The following is a 17666-nucleotide window of genomic DNA, read 5'->3' as shown; positions in this document are numbered from 1 at the left end:
TTCAGGAGCTATTGGACTTGTGCTAGCTGACAACAAGCTGCCCAGAAGATGCCAAAGATATTTGATCCTGCCCATACAGTGACAGTGACGCTCATAGGGACATTCCAAGCCCAACATATGGACACTGAGTGACACAGGCCTTCCCATCTCATCTGATGCAATGGTGTTGTGTAGGTTATCTACTCCACCATCTTCTTGCTCTGATCAGGACACACATAGGACACACTCACATGTAACGTGTACGCCATCTTTTACTAACATTACACGGCCAGAGGATTTCAAATCAACCCACAGCTGCCTTTTGTTTTTTAATCAGCATATACTGTTAATGTTTATTTAAGTGCCTTTTACAGACTACTCAATTACAGAAAAATCACAAATTTTAAAAGCAATTAATTACATGTGACAAGTCAAAGGAAAAAGTTCAGCATGCAGAATCAATGGGGTGCCAGGTGACAGAGGCCAGCCTTCCATGACCATCTTAGGTCTGCACAAATTTAGTAAAAGAAGGTCACTGCTGTCAGCACAAGCAGATACAAAATGGGACTCCATCTTGGCCTCCAGCTGCTATTGCATAAGTTTTCACTGCAGCACGTGGGTTTTGTTGTCGGGGTGTCATCAAAGAAGCCGATGACTGTTTCATAGTTGTCACAGCCACTCTTTGAAGTGCATCCTCTGATAATTCCTGTGCTATTCACTGAAAAAGATGGAGAAGAGTCATGTAGCCAAGAAAACTAGTGATGTTACCAACCACCTCTTGAATATTCACCATATTGTTTGAACTAAAGCCCCCATTAAAACCATTCAAGCAATTTGGACAAGAAGAGGCCAGTCAGACCAGCAACCCTCACCGATCCTATTCACCTCATTTCTTCAAAATACAGCAGAATCAGATTGTGAAGGTTCTGAAAGTCCTGGGGCCTCATGTATAAATGGTGCATACGCACAGAAATGTGGCGTCCTCCCGTTTCCACGCTCACATTACGATGTATAAAACCCAAACTTGGCATAAAGCCACAGACCTTTTAATGCCAGCTCAAACCCTGGCATTCCCAAATTATCCGCTTGGTTTTGCAAACTGGCGGCACCCACCGTCAAAGCAGTGCTTTTGTCCCAGTGTGGTGTAACTTTCTTTTTTTAGATCCACATCCCTGACGCGGCTTTATAAATACACTGAAATTAACTGCATATCGTTTAATAGTTTAAGGCATCTGATTGTAATTAACCTGTAACAATATAATGGTCCATGGAATGTCCAAACTATTCTAAATACCATAACTGCTTTAGTGTTGTAACTCTCAAGTATTTATATTACCGTATCTGAGTGTAGAATCACAGCTCTTATCGGTTTACAGCTTCGAGCACACGCTGCTTCAGCCATACTATCTATTTGAACTGCTGCCATACGACAAACACTTCAGAGCCTTTCCTATTCGGACCTCGCAGTTCACAAAGAGTTTCTTCCCCAAAGCTCTAAACGCACTCAATCAGTCCATCAAGTGCTCCTTGTAGAACTGTTTGGACTTATAAGTACAATCACCTCACTGTAAACTTGCACTACAGTTATAATATTACACAACCTGTGCCACTTTGTAGCGAACTCCACTAATTGAAGGTTGAGGAGTCCGACACACACAAAAAACTCCTTCTAATAGGAAATTATTATTATAATGTCCGAGCACCGACAGAACCTTAGACCCAACTTTGATGTTCCCCAGATGGAGTTGTTTATATCAAAAAAAGAAATAAACACCTAACAATTGTTTAACCAAAAAAAATATATATATATTATAAAGCACACCAGTAATAACCCTTCATTTAAGTCACTCCTTATCCAAAAATATACACCCAGTAATAGACCAACCCCTTTTACCCTTATATACTATACAGACAGACAGCAAGAAAGAAAGCCCAGAAAAGCACCAAAGATATATCCTTTTAACAACACCCCTATATTCAAAATAGATATCTATAGCAATACACATATATACACATATATACAAATATAAAATTATACCCACAGAGTCACAATCCCCACATGTTCCCCATTCCCTTTTATATAAGGTTGATTTAAAGAGTCTAGCCACACGGCTGGGAAGTCCGTGAATAGTCCAGTAATCTAGACAACTCCGTTCCGCTGCCTAGTAATCTGATTTATAAGTAAAAGGAGCGATCTCACCGCTTGGGACGATCCTTCGTTAAGAGATGAAATCCGTCTCACCGAGTCTGAGCGCTAACGCGTCCTTCCATGGCCGCTACCCTCAACAAAAATATACTTGAAGCCGTGCACTCAAGATGCTTTCCTGTTAGCCCACACTCCTTTTGTTGCGTCCAACCGTGAACTTCGGAGCCTTCCGTGCTTTTACCAGGCGCTTCTTTTACAAATTCCGTTCACCTTCCCAGCTTCTTCTTTTAACAACCTTTCTTCTTCCTCCGCCCTCCTCGCTTCCTTTCTTTTTCTTCTCTCTCCCTTAAACTACGCCCTCCTTGCCTTTTAAGGAAGATTTTAGCCAGGACCCACAGGCGCTGTTTGGACCCCTACTCCCCTTAAAGAAATATTCCCCAGTCAATAATTCCTCTGGGCATACACCCTAAAGGAAGCATGAGGCAGAAACGGTTAAAAGAATACACAACCATGAAAACATGTGACAACCGTTACATAGTCCCCACCCCCCCCTCTGGAGAGGGACCAAAGTAGGGCTTTAGGTTCACTATATGCATAGTGTCACTTTTAGACTCTGTTCCCGTCTCAAACTGAATCCTGTAATTATTAGGTCCTAAAATTTTTAGTATTTTTGCTGGACCAATATATTTTGGCGCAAGCTTGGAAGCAAACTGATCTATTCTAGAGGATTGTGGGTGAGACCTAATCCAGACCAGATCCCCTACATCGTAGTGGGCCTCTTTCCTACGTTTATTGTAAGATCTGGCTTGCCTGGCTTTGGCCTTTGCCACACGACTTTCCACTTGCTTCTTTAAGGTGACTAGCTGATGTATCGTCAGATAAGACACTGAATTAGGGTGTGGGGCTTTAATGAGACGCTCCAGGGGTCCCTTGATCTGCCTACCAACAGCCAATAGAGCAGGGTCTCTCCGGTAACTTCGTGTACTGCAGTATTGAGCGCAAATCGAAGCTCTGGCAACCAGCGGTCCCAGTCTTGATGGTTCTTCCCCACATATGATGCAATCATAGTTTTAAGGGTTTTGTTTACCCGTTCAGTCATGTTCGTTTGGGGATGATAGGCTGTTGTCAATTTTTTCATCACCCCCCATCTGGAACATAAGTTTTCCATCAAACCACAGGTAAACTGTGGTCCTCTGTCAGACACCATGAATTTTGGTACACCCCACCGAGTGAAGATGTCTTCCCTAAGAATGGAGCATATCTTCCCTGCTTTTGCATTAGCCAAAGCAAACAGTTCCACCCATTTGGAATAATAATCCACCACTACTAATAAAACAGTCTTTTATTCTTGGACCTAGGGAAAGGACCCATCAAATCCACTCCCACCATTTCTCCTGGTTCCTTCACCACTGTGGATTGGCATAAACCAGCCGGTTTTCCTGGAGGAATCTTATACTGTTGACATATCTGACAGTTTTTAACATGGTACCAGACATCCTTACGAATGGTGGGCCACCAGGCTACCTCCAGGATCCGTAATAAGGTCTTGGTCTTCCCCAGGTGACCCCCAAAAGGACTGTCATGGAAGTATTGGAGAAATTCGGAAGTTAGCTCTTGGGGAACCACTAGCTGATACTTGTGGCCTCCAAGTCTCGAGGGGATCACTCGATACAGCACCCCTTGAAGTTCTTCATATCTGATATGCCCAGATCTACTCCCTGAACCTTCCCTGCACCCCCTGACAAACAGAACAAGTTGTTTGAGCTCGAGCAATTACCTGCAAGTCTAGGGCAGTTCAGACACAGAGGGTTTGACCACAGCCACCAGTACCTCTTGGGACTCTTCAGGAATCCGAGACAACGCATCTGGTACTATATTGCCATGACCCTTCCGGTAGTAAACCTGGAATTTGAATTCTTGGAGCCGAAGCACCCATCTCGTAAGCCTGGAAGAAGTTTTTGAGCACTTGAAAGCCCAGGTCAAAGCATTATGATCAGTATAAACGCTGAATACTGTCCCCTCTAAATAGTGCCGCCACTTCTCCACAGTCCAAATTACAGCCAAACATTTCTTTTCACTGGCTGTGTAGTTAAAGTCAGGTCCCCTTAATTTCCTTGAGGCATAAGCGATGACATGCTCCCCACTGGTATGACACTGTGTAAGCACCGCCCCAGTCCCACATTACTTGCGCCAGTATTTACCCGAAACTGTAGTTGTGGATCCGGCTGTGCCAAGATGGGCGGCTCCTGCAGAGCGGTCTTCAGCCTGTCTACTGCCTCCTGGCATTCGGTGACCATTTCCAGGGGCTCCCTTCTTGGTGAGGTGATGCAAAGGAGCTGCCCTGTCTGCCATGTTTGGTATAAATTTATGATACCACCCTATCATCCCCAAAAACCTCTGCAGATCTTTCACGTTGGTAGGGGTTGATAGTCCCGTATGGCGATGGTCTTTTCGGGATCCACCTCCACTCCTCTTGCTGAAACCACATGGCCAAGGAAGGTCAATTGGGATCGCATCAGATGGCACTTCTTTAAGTGCAAGGTCAGGTTGGCTTGATGGAGACGACGAAACACTGTTTCTAAATCCAGCAAGTGTTGATCTTTTGTTGGTGAGAATACAATGATGTCGTCTATATATACAAAACAAATTTTCCGCAGTAGCCCCTTCAGGACTTGTTCCATTAACCTCTGGAATGTAGCTCCGGCATTGACCAACCCAAAGGGCATAACCCGAAATTGGTACAAACCCTCCGGAGTTATCACTGCCGCCTTCTGTACGCTGTCTTCACCCATCCGTACCTGCCAATACCCGTAGCGTAGATCCAAGGTGGAAAATACTGTTGCCCCATGGAGCGATTCCAGAATGTCATGGACTAGGGCATAGGATAAGCATCCACTCGGGTTTTAGCGTTTAGGGCTCGGTAGTCCACACAGAACCGATGTGATCCATCCCCTTTCCGAACCAACACCACTGGCGAAGCCCATGGAGAAGATGATGGCTCAATTATGCCAGCCTGCAGCATCTTAGCAAGCTCTTCCCTAATAATTTGAAGTTTTTGGGGAGAGGCTCTATAAACCCGATGTTTAATGGGCAACTCGTCAGTTGTATAAATAACATGGGAGACAATCTGAGTAGTCCCCAATTGGTCTGTCCATACTGATGGCCATCTGCCTAACAATGGACGTACCTCTTCCGTTGATTAATTATAAGTGGGTCCATGGCCTTGTCCAGGACCTCTGCCACCGCTAAATAAAACTGGGAGATGGGTTGGCCAAGCTCTTCCGATCCTTTTCTTCCAAACTGGAACACCCCACCCCCAGGCAAGCTATACTCTCCTCGAGAAGGGCAAATGGTCATCTGTGCAGCCATAATGGAGTCCAACCCTAGAAGTAAGGGCAATAATGTCCGAGCACCGACAGAACCTTAGACCCAACTTTGATGTTCCCCAGATGGAGTTGTTTATATCAAAAAAAGAAATAAACACCTAACAATTGTTTAACCAAAAAAATATATATATATATATTATAAAGCACACCAGTAATAACCCTTCATTTAAGTCACTCCTTATCCAAAAATATACACCCAGTAATAGACCAACCCCTTTTACCCTTATATACTATACAGACAGACAGCAAGAAAGAAAGCCCAGAAAAGCACCAAAGATATATCCTTTTAACAACACCCCCCCTATATTCAAAATAGATATCTATAGCAATACACATATATACACATATATACAAATATAAAATTATACCCACAGAGTCACAATCCCCACATGTTCCCCATTCCCTTTTATATAAGGTTGATTTAAAGAGTCTAGCCACACGGCCTGGGAAGTCCGTGAATAGTCCAGTAATCTAGACAACTCCGTTCCGTTGCCTAGTAATCTGATTTATAAGTAAAAGGAGCGATCTCACCGGCTTGGGACGATCCTTCGTTAAGAGATGAAATCCTTCTCACCGAGTCTGAGCGTTAACGTCCTTCCATGGCCGCTACCCTCAACAAAAATATACTTGAAGCCGTGCACTCCGAAGATGCTTTCCTGTTAGCCCACACTCCTTTTTGTTGCGTCCAACCGTGAACTTCGGAGCCTTCCGTGCTTTTACCAGGCGCTTCTTTTACAAATTCCGTTCACCTTCCCAGCTTCTTCTTTTAACAACCTTTCTTCTTCCTCCGCCCTCCTCGCTTCCTTTCTTTTTCTTCTCTCTCCCTTAAACTACGCCCTCCTTGCCTTTTAAGGAAGATTTTAGCCAGGACCCACAGGCGCTGTTTGGACCCCTACTCCCCTTAAAGAAATATTCCCCAGTCAATAATTCCTCTGGGCATACACCCTAAAGGAAGCATGAGGCAGAAACGGTTAAAAGAATACACAACCATGAAAACATGTGACAACCGTTACATAGTCCCCACCCCCCCCTCTGGAGAGGGACCAAAGTAGGGCTTTAGGTTCACTATATGCATAGTGTCACTTTTAGACTCTGTTCCGTCTCAAACTGAACCCTGTAATTATTAGGTCCTAAAATTTTTAGTATTTTTGCCGGACCAATATATTTTGGCGCAAGCTTGGAAGCAAACTGATCTATTCTAGAGGATTGTGGGTGAGACCTAATCCAGACCAGATCCCCTACATCGTAGTGGGCCTCTTTCCTACGTTTATTGTAAGATCTGGCTTGCCTGGCTTTGGCCTTTGCCACACGACTCTCCACTTGCTTCTTTAAGGTGACTAGCTGATGTATCGTCAGATAAGACACTGAATTAGGGTGTGGGGCTTTAATGAGACGCTCCAGGGGTCCCTTGATCTGCCTACCAACAGCCAATAGAGCAGGGTCTCTCCGGTAACTTCGTGTACTGCAGTATTGGCGCAAATCGAAGCTCCGGCAACCAGCGGTCCCAGTCTTGATGGTTCTTCCCCACATATGATGCAATCATAGTTTTAAGGGTTTTGTTTACCCGTTCAGTCATGTTCGTTTGGGGATGATAGGCTGTTGTCAATTTTTTCATCACCCCCCATCTGGAACATAAGTTTTCCATCAAACCACAGGTAAACTGTGGTCCTCTGTCAGACACCATGTATTTTGGTACACCCCACCGAGTGAAGATGTCTTCCCTAAGAATGGAGCATATCTTCCCTGCTTTTGCATTAGCCAAAGCAAACAGTTCCACCCATTTGGAATAATAATCCACCACTACTAATAATACAGTCTTTTATTCTTGGACCTAGGGAAAGGACCCATCAAATCCACTCCCACCATTTCTCCTGGTTCCTTCACCACTGTGGATTGGCATAAACCAGCCGGTTTTCCTGGAGGAATCTTATACTGTTGACATATCTGACAGTTTTTAACATGGTACCAGACATCCTTACGAATGGTGGGCCACCAGGCTACCTCCAGGATCCGTAATAAGGTCTTGGTCTTCCCCAGGTGACCCCCAAAAGGACTGTCATGGAAGTATTGGAGAAATTCGGAAGTTAGCTCTTGGGGAACCACTAGCTGATACTTGTGGCCTCCAAGTCTCGAGGGATCACTCGATACAGCACCCCTTGAAGTTCTTCATATCTGATATGCCCAGATCTACTCCTGAACCTTCCCTGCACCCCTGACAAACAGAACAAGTTGTTTGAGCTCGAGCGATTACCTGCAAGTCTAGGGGCAGTTCAGACACAGAGGGTTTGACCACAGCCACCAGTACCTCTTGGGACTCTTCAGGAATCCGAGACAACGCATCTGGTACTATATTGCCATGACCCTTCCGGTAGTAAACCTGGAATTTGAATTCTTGGAGCGAAGCACCCATCTCGTAAGCCTGGAAGAAGTTTTTGAGCACTTGAAAGCCCAGGTCAAAGCATTATGATCAGTATAAACGCTGAATACTGTCCCCTCTAAATAGTGCCGCCACTTCTCCACAGCCCAAATTACAGCCAAACATTCCTTTTCACTGGCTGAGTAGTTAAGCTCAGGTCCCCTTAATTTCCTTGAGGCATAGGCAATGACATGCTCCCCACTGGTATGACACTGTGTAAGCACCGCCCCCAGTCCCACATTACTTGCGTCAGTATTTACCCGAAACTGTAGTTGTGGATCCGGCTGTGCCAAGATGGGCGGCTCCTGCAGAGCGGTCTTCAGCCTGTCTACTGCCTCCTGGCATTCGGGTGACCATTTCCACGGGGCTCCCTTCTTGGTGAGGTGATGCAAAGGAGCTGCCCTGTCTGCCATGTTTGGTATAAATTTATGATACCACCCTATCATCCCCAAAACCTCTGCAGATCTTTCACGTTGGTAGGGGTTGGATAGTCCCGTATGGCGATGGTCTTTTCGGGATCCACCTCCACTCCTCTTGCTGAAACCACATGGCCAAGGAAGGTCAATTGGGATCGCATCAGATGGCACTTCTTTAAGTGCAAGGTCAGGTTGGCTTGATGGAGACGACGAAACACTGTTTCTAAATCCAGCAAGTGTTGATCTTTGTTGGTGAGAATACAATGATGTCGTCTATATATACAAAACAAATTTTCCGCAGTAGCCCCTTCAGGACTTGTTCCATTAACCTCTGGAATGTAGCTCCGGCATTGACCAACCCAAAGGGCATAACCCGAAATTGGTACAAACCCTCCGGAGTTATCACTGCCGTCTTCTGTACGCTGTCTTCACCCATCCGTACCTGCCAATACCGAGCGTAGATCCAAGGTGGAAAATACTGTTGCCCCATGGAGCGATTCCAGAATGTCATGGACTAGGGGCATAGGATAAGCATCCACTCGGGTTTTAGCGTTTAGGGCTCGGTAGTCCACACAGAACCGATGTGATCCATCCCCTTTCGAACCAACACCACTGGCGAAGCCCATGGAGAAGATGATGGCTCAATTATGCCAGCCTGCAGCATCTTAGCAAGCTCTTCCCTAATAATTTGAAGTTTTTGGGGAGAGGCTCTATAAACCCGATGTTTAATGGGCAACTCGTCAGTTGTATAAATAACATGGGAGACAATCTGAGTAGTCCCCAATTGGTCTGTCCATACTGATGGCCATCTGCCTAACAATGGACGTACCTCTTCCGTTGATTAATTATAAGTGGGTCCATGGCCTTGTCCAGGACCTCTGCCACCGCTAAATAAAACTGGGAGATGGGTTGGCCAAGCTCTTCCGATCCTTTCTTCCAAACTGGAACACCCCACCCCCAGGCAAGCTATACTCTCCTCGAGAAGGGCAAATGGTCATCTGTGCAGCCATAATGGAGTCCAACCCTAGAAGTAAGGGCATGGCCAGGTGGGCATCATCCAGTATGAAAGTGTCAGTCTTCCATATCGTCTGCTGTAATTGGTATTTGATCTGAACCTTTCCCAGAGCGACCCCTCTTCTGCCATCCGCCAGTATAAACTTGACCGAAGTGGACTCTGTCAGTTCGTCCTCCGAGGTCTTAATCTTTTGCCACATACTGAGGCGCATGAGGGTAAACGTGCTCCCTGTATCCACTATGGCTTCTCCCCATAAGCCTCTCAGCTGAACTGGAACCACCAGAAGGGAAGGTTGACCAAACACAGTTGCTAGCTGACCATCTATTGGCTCTTTCTTCTGGTATTTATTACCGGTATTGGTTGATTCCCCCGATTTTGTTTTTGACGGCCTAAACCCTCTTTTAGCCGCCCAGTCTCATTCCACCATGGATCCCAGTTTGACGAGATCATCCACCGTCCTCACCATGCCCCTGAGTGTCCCCGCCAGTCTCGAGTTGCATGCTCCCAATAAGCGGCATAAGATTTCTTCGTCGGTTATGTCTGGTTTCCATTTAAGACATAAGGCCTGGAACTCATATGCAAAGTCCCAATGGCCTGCCCTGGTTGCTGTTCCATTTCCCGTACTCTCCGTTCCAATTCTTCATAGTAATCGGAGGGTAGAAAGGCATCTAAAAAAGCTGTCTTAAATGAAGCCCAATCCGCAATAGTCCGTTTGGCAGCCTGCCACCAACAACCGACTGCTCCGTGTAGAGAGGCATTCAAAACCCCCATAAGTTCACTGGATGTCAGAGAGTGCACCTCCATAAAGGCATCCCCCTGCTCCACAAATCGTAGAATGTCATCGGTGGTATAAGCTTCCCCAATCTTGGGAAAGTCCATGCGCAATGCTGCCGATGGAGCAGGCAACACTGCTGGTCTCAATATAGTCTGCCCCGATGGAGTTGAATGGCTAAATGGACGCCACCTTCCTTGAGTACTCTGATGAACCACATCCTGCAATTCTGACTGCCACTTCTTATCTCTTCGTTGAAACAGGCCACAGTTTCTTTAAGAATATCTTCTGCCTGGCAAACCATAGCCTCTTCCAAATGAGAAAAGGTGGTATCCATATATTCCCTAAGAGATTCCTCTCGTGCCATCAGCGTGTCCACCATCTGGTCCAACCTTCCTTCAATTCTCTGGACCCTATCGAATAACTCTGTTATTGGAGATGGAAGACTGATGTCTGATCTGTTAGTTCCTAGGGTGTCATCCATATACAAACGTTGCAACATGCCCGTAACTTCTCTGACTCTTTCGCAAGCCCTGACAGTGACGTGTGGGCCCAAGACCATGGATTCTTCGGCCAGCAGATCTTCATCACCATCGAGCCCCTGCTCTAAAGCCTCAGTAGCCATAACTGGTAACTAGCTAAGTATATAAATCCACAAACAGGAAGAAAAAAAAAAGAAATCAAATAAATTAAACCCGGTTCAAATCGGTCCCCGTACGGGCCACCACTTATGTAGCTTAACTCCACTAATTGAAGGTTGAGGAGTCCGACACACAAAAAACTCCTTCTAATAGGAAATTATTATTATAATGTCCGAGCACCGACAGAACCTTAGACCCAACTTTGATGTTCCCCAGATGGAGTTGTTTATATCAAAAAAAGAAATAAACACCTAACAATTGTTTAACCAAAAAAAAATATATATATATTATAAAGCACACCAGTAATAACCCTTCATTTAAGTCACTCCTTATCCAAAAAATATACACCCAGTAATAGACCAACCCCTTTTACCCTTATATACTATACAGACAGACAGCAAGAAAGAAAGCCCAGAAAAGCACCAAAGATATATCCTTTTAACAACACCCCCGTATATTCAAAATAGATATCTATAGCAATACACATATATACACATATATACAAATATAAAATTATACCCACAGAGTCACAATCCCCACATGTTCCCCATTCCCTTTTATATAAGGTTGATTTAAAGAGTCTAGCCACACGGCCTGGGAAGTCCGTGAATAGTCCAGTAATCTAGACAACTCCGTTCCGTTGCCTAGTAATCTGATTTATAAGTAAAAGGAGCGATCTCACCGGCTTGGGGACGATCCTTCGTTAAGAGATGAAATCCGTCTCACCCGGGAGTCTGAGCGTTAACGTCCTTCCATGGCCGCTACCCTCAACAAAAATATACTTGAAGCCGTGCACTCCGAAGATGCTTTCCTGTTAGCCCACACTCCTTTTTGTTGCGTCCAACCGTGAACTTCGGAGCCTTCCGTGCTTTTACCAGGCGCTTCTTTTACAAATTCCGTTCACCTTCCCAGCTTCTTCTTTTAACAACCTTTCTTCTTCCTCCGCCCTCCTCGCTTCCTTTCTTTTTCTTCTCTCTCCCTTAAACTACGCCCTCCTTGCCTTTTAAGGAAGATTTTAGCCAGGACCCACAGGCGCTGTTTGGACCCCTACTCCCCTTAAAGAAATATTCCCCAGTCAATAATTCCTCTGGGCATACACCCTAAAGGAAGCATGAGGCAGAAACGGTTAAAAGAATACACAACCATGAAAACATGTGACAACCGTTACAACTTTATAAAGCGCGTATTTACATATGATGACGAGATCATTTGTAAGATGAAATGCAGCAAAATATGTTGATTATATTATACAGATAAATCTTTAACTTCATTTAAATAATCTGCAGTCCTGTGGCAGGATACACCCCAATTTTATTTGCACATTAAACACTTCCACAAACAACATTCCACACAAATGCACACTTAGGGTCTTGGGATTGAGCTCACTCAACGGCATCCGGTGGGGGGAAATTTCAGCCTCACTCCGAGTGCCGGTGCCCACTTCCAATTTTAAACTGCACCTAGTCACGGAGAGTTTTGGGGGGGAAGTGGGGCTGTGTGTTGGCATCAGCTGGTGTAGGCCACATGATGCCAGCACTGCCCGCGCCCCCCCAATCACAAAATGCACCTTATCAACACACACCAACACTACATTAGAGCAGGCAGAGGGAGACTAGAGGTCTTATTACACCTCTGTTCTCAGTTAGCTGCCCGGGACTGGAGGCTAGGAGTGGGAGCTGGCCGTCTGCCTGCGGTCTGGAGTGGTGGGTTGCTTTGCTCTGTGTTGGACGGGGGTGCCTGCTCACTATTACCCCTGCGGAACGGGGCTAACTCTGACGTCCAGGAATGGCTGTACCTCAGGTATGGCAGCACCGGGACCAGAGTTAGTAGGGTGTGTATGGGAAGTGTGAATGGGTGTCTGGCGTACATCCTTGTAAGTCTTGGGTTGTATGTGTATGTGGGAGCATGAGGGAGGGAGTGTATGACTGTGTTTGTGTGTGACTGGATATGTCAGGTGGGGTTTTGGACTCCTCCCCTCTCCTGGGACATCTGGCAATTCTACAACATCTTCGCCTACCCTCCCCCTGCCACATTTTTTTTTTAGGCATCTGTCTGGTCGCTCCCGGTGGCTGCCTGATGGGATCTGGGTCCCTGGGCTGTGTTGGGTCCTCAGCGGGGTGGGTCGCCCTTGGGTCCCGGGCTGCTGGGTTCCGGGCCCGGCCGACTCGGGGGTGAGCGGCTGTGGGCGGGCCTGGGGCTTGCCGCTGATATCTCCCGGGACTCTGCCGGCTGCTGGTTGTGACCCCCCGGGGTGATCCTCTGCGCCTCTTGAGGGGGGGTTGGGGCTTCTCTGGTGACGGTCTCCCTGAGGTCTCCGCGCTCTGGGGTGACCTCTGGATCTCTGGGCTTGGAAATCCCTCCATCTTCTGCACGTTTTTGGGGGCAGGTCTGTGGCCCTTCACACTCACTATTGGATGCTCCTATAGAGAAACCCTACACATACAAGCGTGCGTACGCACACAGGTGCTCACTTGGTGCTTTCATAAGTATGACTTGGACGTCTTCAGCACATGACCTAAGGCTGTGGTTGGCCCTAAATGTCTTAGTAATAATTACTGTATGATTGTCAGCAAACATTTTTACTTTTATATATCTTCATGTAGCTGATGCAGCAATGTTTTTGTCTTGTATTTTCCCAATCCTCTCTTTCTGCAGGTCTAGAAGCGGATTCTGGTTCATTTATTGTTTATTCTATATGAAAACCCCCCCTTCCCCCTTTACCTCCATCTCTTCCTTTTCTCTCTTCTTTTTCTTTCACTTTTGTCTCCGTGTCCGGTTCGAATCTTAAAAACATCTGAAAATATTTCTAATAAAGTTTTAGTATCAGGCGTGACGTTAGCAGAAGCTGTAACGCTTCACCTGAGAGAAAAACTGTAAGGCTAGTCGCCAGCATTCAGACATCAATTCTGATTGCTTCACAGCCGAACAGGACACGGTAAAAAAAAAAAAAATCTGTATTGTTAATAAGTAAACATGTGAGGACACGGTGCTGCAATGCTAGCAAGGAGCTGGCGCCCCGATTGTTCCTGAATCCCGCTGTATTCTTTCTGGTGCTGACATGACACTGGATGAATAGAATAATTCAACACGTACTACGAAGATATTTCAAAATCTTTAAAACTTTCAAAGAATCGGAGTTCTAAGCTTACAGATGGCTTAACATCTATTACAGAGCTGATTGTGTGGCAACTGGGTATTTGGAGAAAGAAAAGGAAGGACAGGAATTGGAGGTTAGTACTTTTGAAAGAGGCAGGACTGCTACAATAAATTATTTTATCGAAGGTTGCGCGCGGCACAGCAAGAGTCTTGCGTGAAGCAGGGAGAATCTGTGGACGAGGCACCAGCTCATCACTATCACTGCGGCACCGTGTGCCCATGTTTAATAACATGCTTTAACTCCTATCATCATGAAAATGATATCACATATACATCTCAGCCTTTTAATTATTCAGAGAACTGTAATATCATGAATGTAATGGATTCTGTTTAAGAAGCACATAGTGATTCACACACATACAGCACATTGAAGATCAAATACAAAACAAACTTTTAACGTGCTACTTTAGTTACGATGGGATTTGAGAAACTAGTAAATTAAATGATTTTAAGATTAAGTTTATGATGTTCTACTTTAATGAGAAAATAAACTACCTGATTAAAGTGGAAATTTTGAGATTAAAGTTGACATTTTGAGCTTTTGTCTGAATATGTTCATATTTTTTTTCTTTTCTCTGTACCCTAATAAGCTTTCATGTGACACTCAGACGGTGGGCTACTACTCACCTTTTCACAGCAACTTTGATATGTGACTTATTTTGGCACTGTGCGACTTTGTGAACTTGAGCTTTCGAGTTTCTCCGACACTCTGTCACTCGATCAACTTCCTGTTTTTGTTTATATCACTGTTTAAACCAACAAATGGTACGTTTTTCTTTGCCTCCACTTGATATTCGCTGAAATTCTTCCCCCGTGCTTTTTTCACAGAAATCAGAGCTTAATGGCTATTTATATTGATTTACATATTCAAAGGCTCCGGTGGGCTGGCACCCTGCCCGGGGTTTGTTTCCTGCCTTGCGCCCTGTGTTGGCTGGGATTGGCTCCAGCAGACCCCCGTGACCCTGTAGTTGGGATATAGTGGGTTGGATAATGGATGGATGGAAGATGCAAACTGTGTCCACGTGTTTCTGTTAAAGAACTCATTTTATGATCACAGCTGGGGTCCAATGAACTACTTCAGTCCTGTCCCCTCCTAACAAAACATCAAGTCGAGTTTTGAAAGTTCCTAACGTCTTACTGTCTACCACACTACTTGGTAGCTTATTCAAAGTGTCTGTCGTTTTTTGTGTAAAGAAAAACTTCCTAATATTTGTGCGAAATTTCCCCTTCACAAGTTTCCAACTGTGTCCCTGTGTTCTTGATGAACTCATTTTAAAATACAAGTCTCGATCCACTGGACTAATTACCTTCATAATTTTAAACACTTCAATCATGTCACCTCTTCTTTTGTTTAAACTGTAAAGGCTCAGCTCTTTTAATCTTTCCTCATAATTCAACCCCTGTAGCCCGTAATCAGCCTAGTCGCTCTTCTCTGGACCTTTTCTAGTGCTGCTATGTTCTTTTTGTAGCCTGGAGACCAAAACTGCACACAGTACTCCAGATGAGGCCTCACCAGTGTGTTATAAAGGTTGAGCAGAACCTCCTGTGACTTGTACTCCACAGATCAAGGCGCTATATAACCTGACATTCTGTTTGCCTTCTTAATGGCTTCTGAACACTGGTAGTCGATAGCTTACAGTCCACTTCGACTCCTAAAATCTGCTCATAAGGTGTACTCTTGATTTTCCGACCACCCATTGTGTATTCAAACCTCACATTTTGACTTCCTATGTGTAATCCATCCATTCATCCATTTTCCAACCCGCTGAATCTGAACACAGGATCACGGGGTCTGCTGGAGCCAATCCCAGCCAACACAGGGCACAAGGCATGAACCAATCCCAGGCAGCGTGCCAACCCACCGCAGGACACACACAAACACACACTAGAGCCAATTTAGAATCGCCAATCCACCTAACCTGCATGTCTTTGGACTGTGGGAGGAAACCCACGCAGGGAGGACCCGGGAAGCGAACCCGGGTCTCCTAACTGCGAGGCAGCAGCGCTACCACTGCGCCACCGTGCCACCCCCTAAGTGTAATTCTTTACATTTACTGACATTAAATTTCATCGTCCATAAATCCGCTCAAGCCTATCTGCTATCCAAGTCCTTCTGTGATGATATAACGGATTCAAAATATCTGCTAATCCACCTATCTTGGTATCATCTGAAAACTTAAACAGCTTGTTACTCTATTCCTGTCGTTTTGTAATATGGAGGCCACTCAGCACTCCGGATGAGACCTCATTCAACATCTTTCACGAGCCTCCCTTGATTTGTGCTCTGCACAATCTCTTCTGCTATGAGAGGACCAAGAAAAGTACGCAAAAAACTAACAGGAATCCAAACTGGAAGGCAAGAATCAAATTACTAAACCTAAAATGTAAGGTGGGAACCTCAGCAGAAATAAGATACACGTTGTTTTCCTGTTGTCATGCAGGTGCGTCTGTGATTCACCCTCCAAGCCCATCTGAGACAGGCTGAGCCGGGGTCTCATGCTAACATTCTCCTCTTTTCTTCCCTCCACAGTACCAACAAGATGGCCAGTAAGGGCAACTGACTCCACCCCTTCCAGTTCCTCGTCTATAAAACCCCCCAGCTGCCGGAAGGAGGTCTTCAGTTTTAAACAGATTGTAAGAGAGAAAGATTTCAGCCAGAGAGAAAGAAATTCACACTTAAACTCTTTCTTTCTTTCTTTCTTTCTTTCTTTCTTTCTTTCTTTCTTTCTTTCTTTCTTTCTGAGAGTATTTCCAAAAAATTAGACCATACTGTATCGAGTTTCTCCAAACGCAATATGAGGAGCCCAACACACACGAGAACCTCCTACTCCTAGTCAGAGGCTAATTATAGCAGGTTCCAAACCTTAGCCCTAATTTGATCCCCTTTGATGGAGGTGTCCTTTATGAACTGCAGAAATAACCACCAGACCAATTAAGTTGATTAAACAAACAGAGTACATATTATGAAAACCCAAACAAAAACTATAAACATATTCCCCTTTAGAAAATCCTACATAAAAGAAAACTGAACAAGCTGTGCCAAAATCCAGGGACCTTGCCCCACCGGGACACTAGGAGAAGGGAAGGACTGGGAAAAGGGCAGTATCTTTCCTGGACCACAAGAGGGCGACCTCCCTGGATTACATGGGGGCCACAGAGCTTGGAAGCTCAACCCTATGGAGAGACATGGCCACCACCACGGGGTGCCTGGACAGCTCCGGAACTGTGGTCTGCAGCACTTCCGCCACACCCAGAAGAGGACTGGATGCCGAGGCGGCACTTCCACCACACCCGGAAGTGCTGGCGGATGTTAATTGTGGAGCACATTCGGGTGTGCTATAAAAAGGGCCACCTCACTCCATTCGCGAAGCCAGAGTCAGGTGGAAGAGGACGGAGCTTGAGAGTGAGGAGTTGGAGGGGGCAGAAGAGAGAGAAGGAGGTCTAAAGGACTCTTAGTGGTGCTTAATGCACTGTGTGTTGTGTTGGGAAAAGGGGTTGTAAAATAAACGTGTGTGTTTTGGGACATTCTATGTCTGCCTGTCTGTGTCTGGGTACGAGATCTCCACAAAGTAAACAGATATTAATTAATATGACCACACACCTGAACGAACCCTTTATAATCAACTACACAGAAAAATGTCAAAGCAGAAAAGGAAATGAGACAAACAAAAACAGAAATATGACTACTCACAGGCAGAACAAGAATATTCACAGCATATAGATAGTAAATATATATAAA

At 45.3% G+C, this 17666-nt stretch overlaps 1 long non-coding RNA gene across 1 annotated transcript in view; it reads right to left on the bottom strand.

Moving 5' to 3' along the window:
• Positions 1 to 431: 431 nt before the first annotated feature.
• Positions 432 to 17666, bottom strand: part of LOC120517312 — a 38359-nt gene continuing 21124 nt past the window's right edge. The window contains exon 4 of the long non-coding RNA XR_005631020.1: positions 432 to 697. This is a non-coding gene — a long non-coding RNA (uncharacterized LOC120517312). The remainder of the gene's footprint in view (positions 698 to 17666) is intronic.

The sequence above is a fragment of the Polypterus senegalus genome, chromosome 1 (assembly GCF_016835505.1).
Source record: "Polypterus senegalus isolate Bchr_013 chromosome 1, ASM1683550v1, whole genome shotgun sequence".
NCBI lineage: Eukaryota > Metazoa > Chordata > Cladistia > Polypteriformes > Polypteridae > Polypterus > Polypterus senegalus.
Note: the sequence above shows the minus strand (reverse complement) of the source record. Positions and strands in the feature narration are given on the sequence as shown.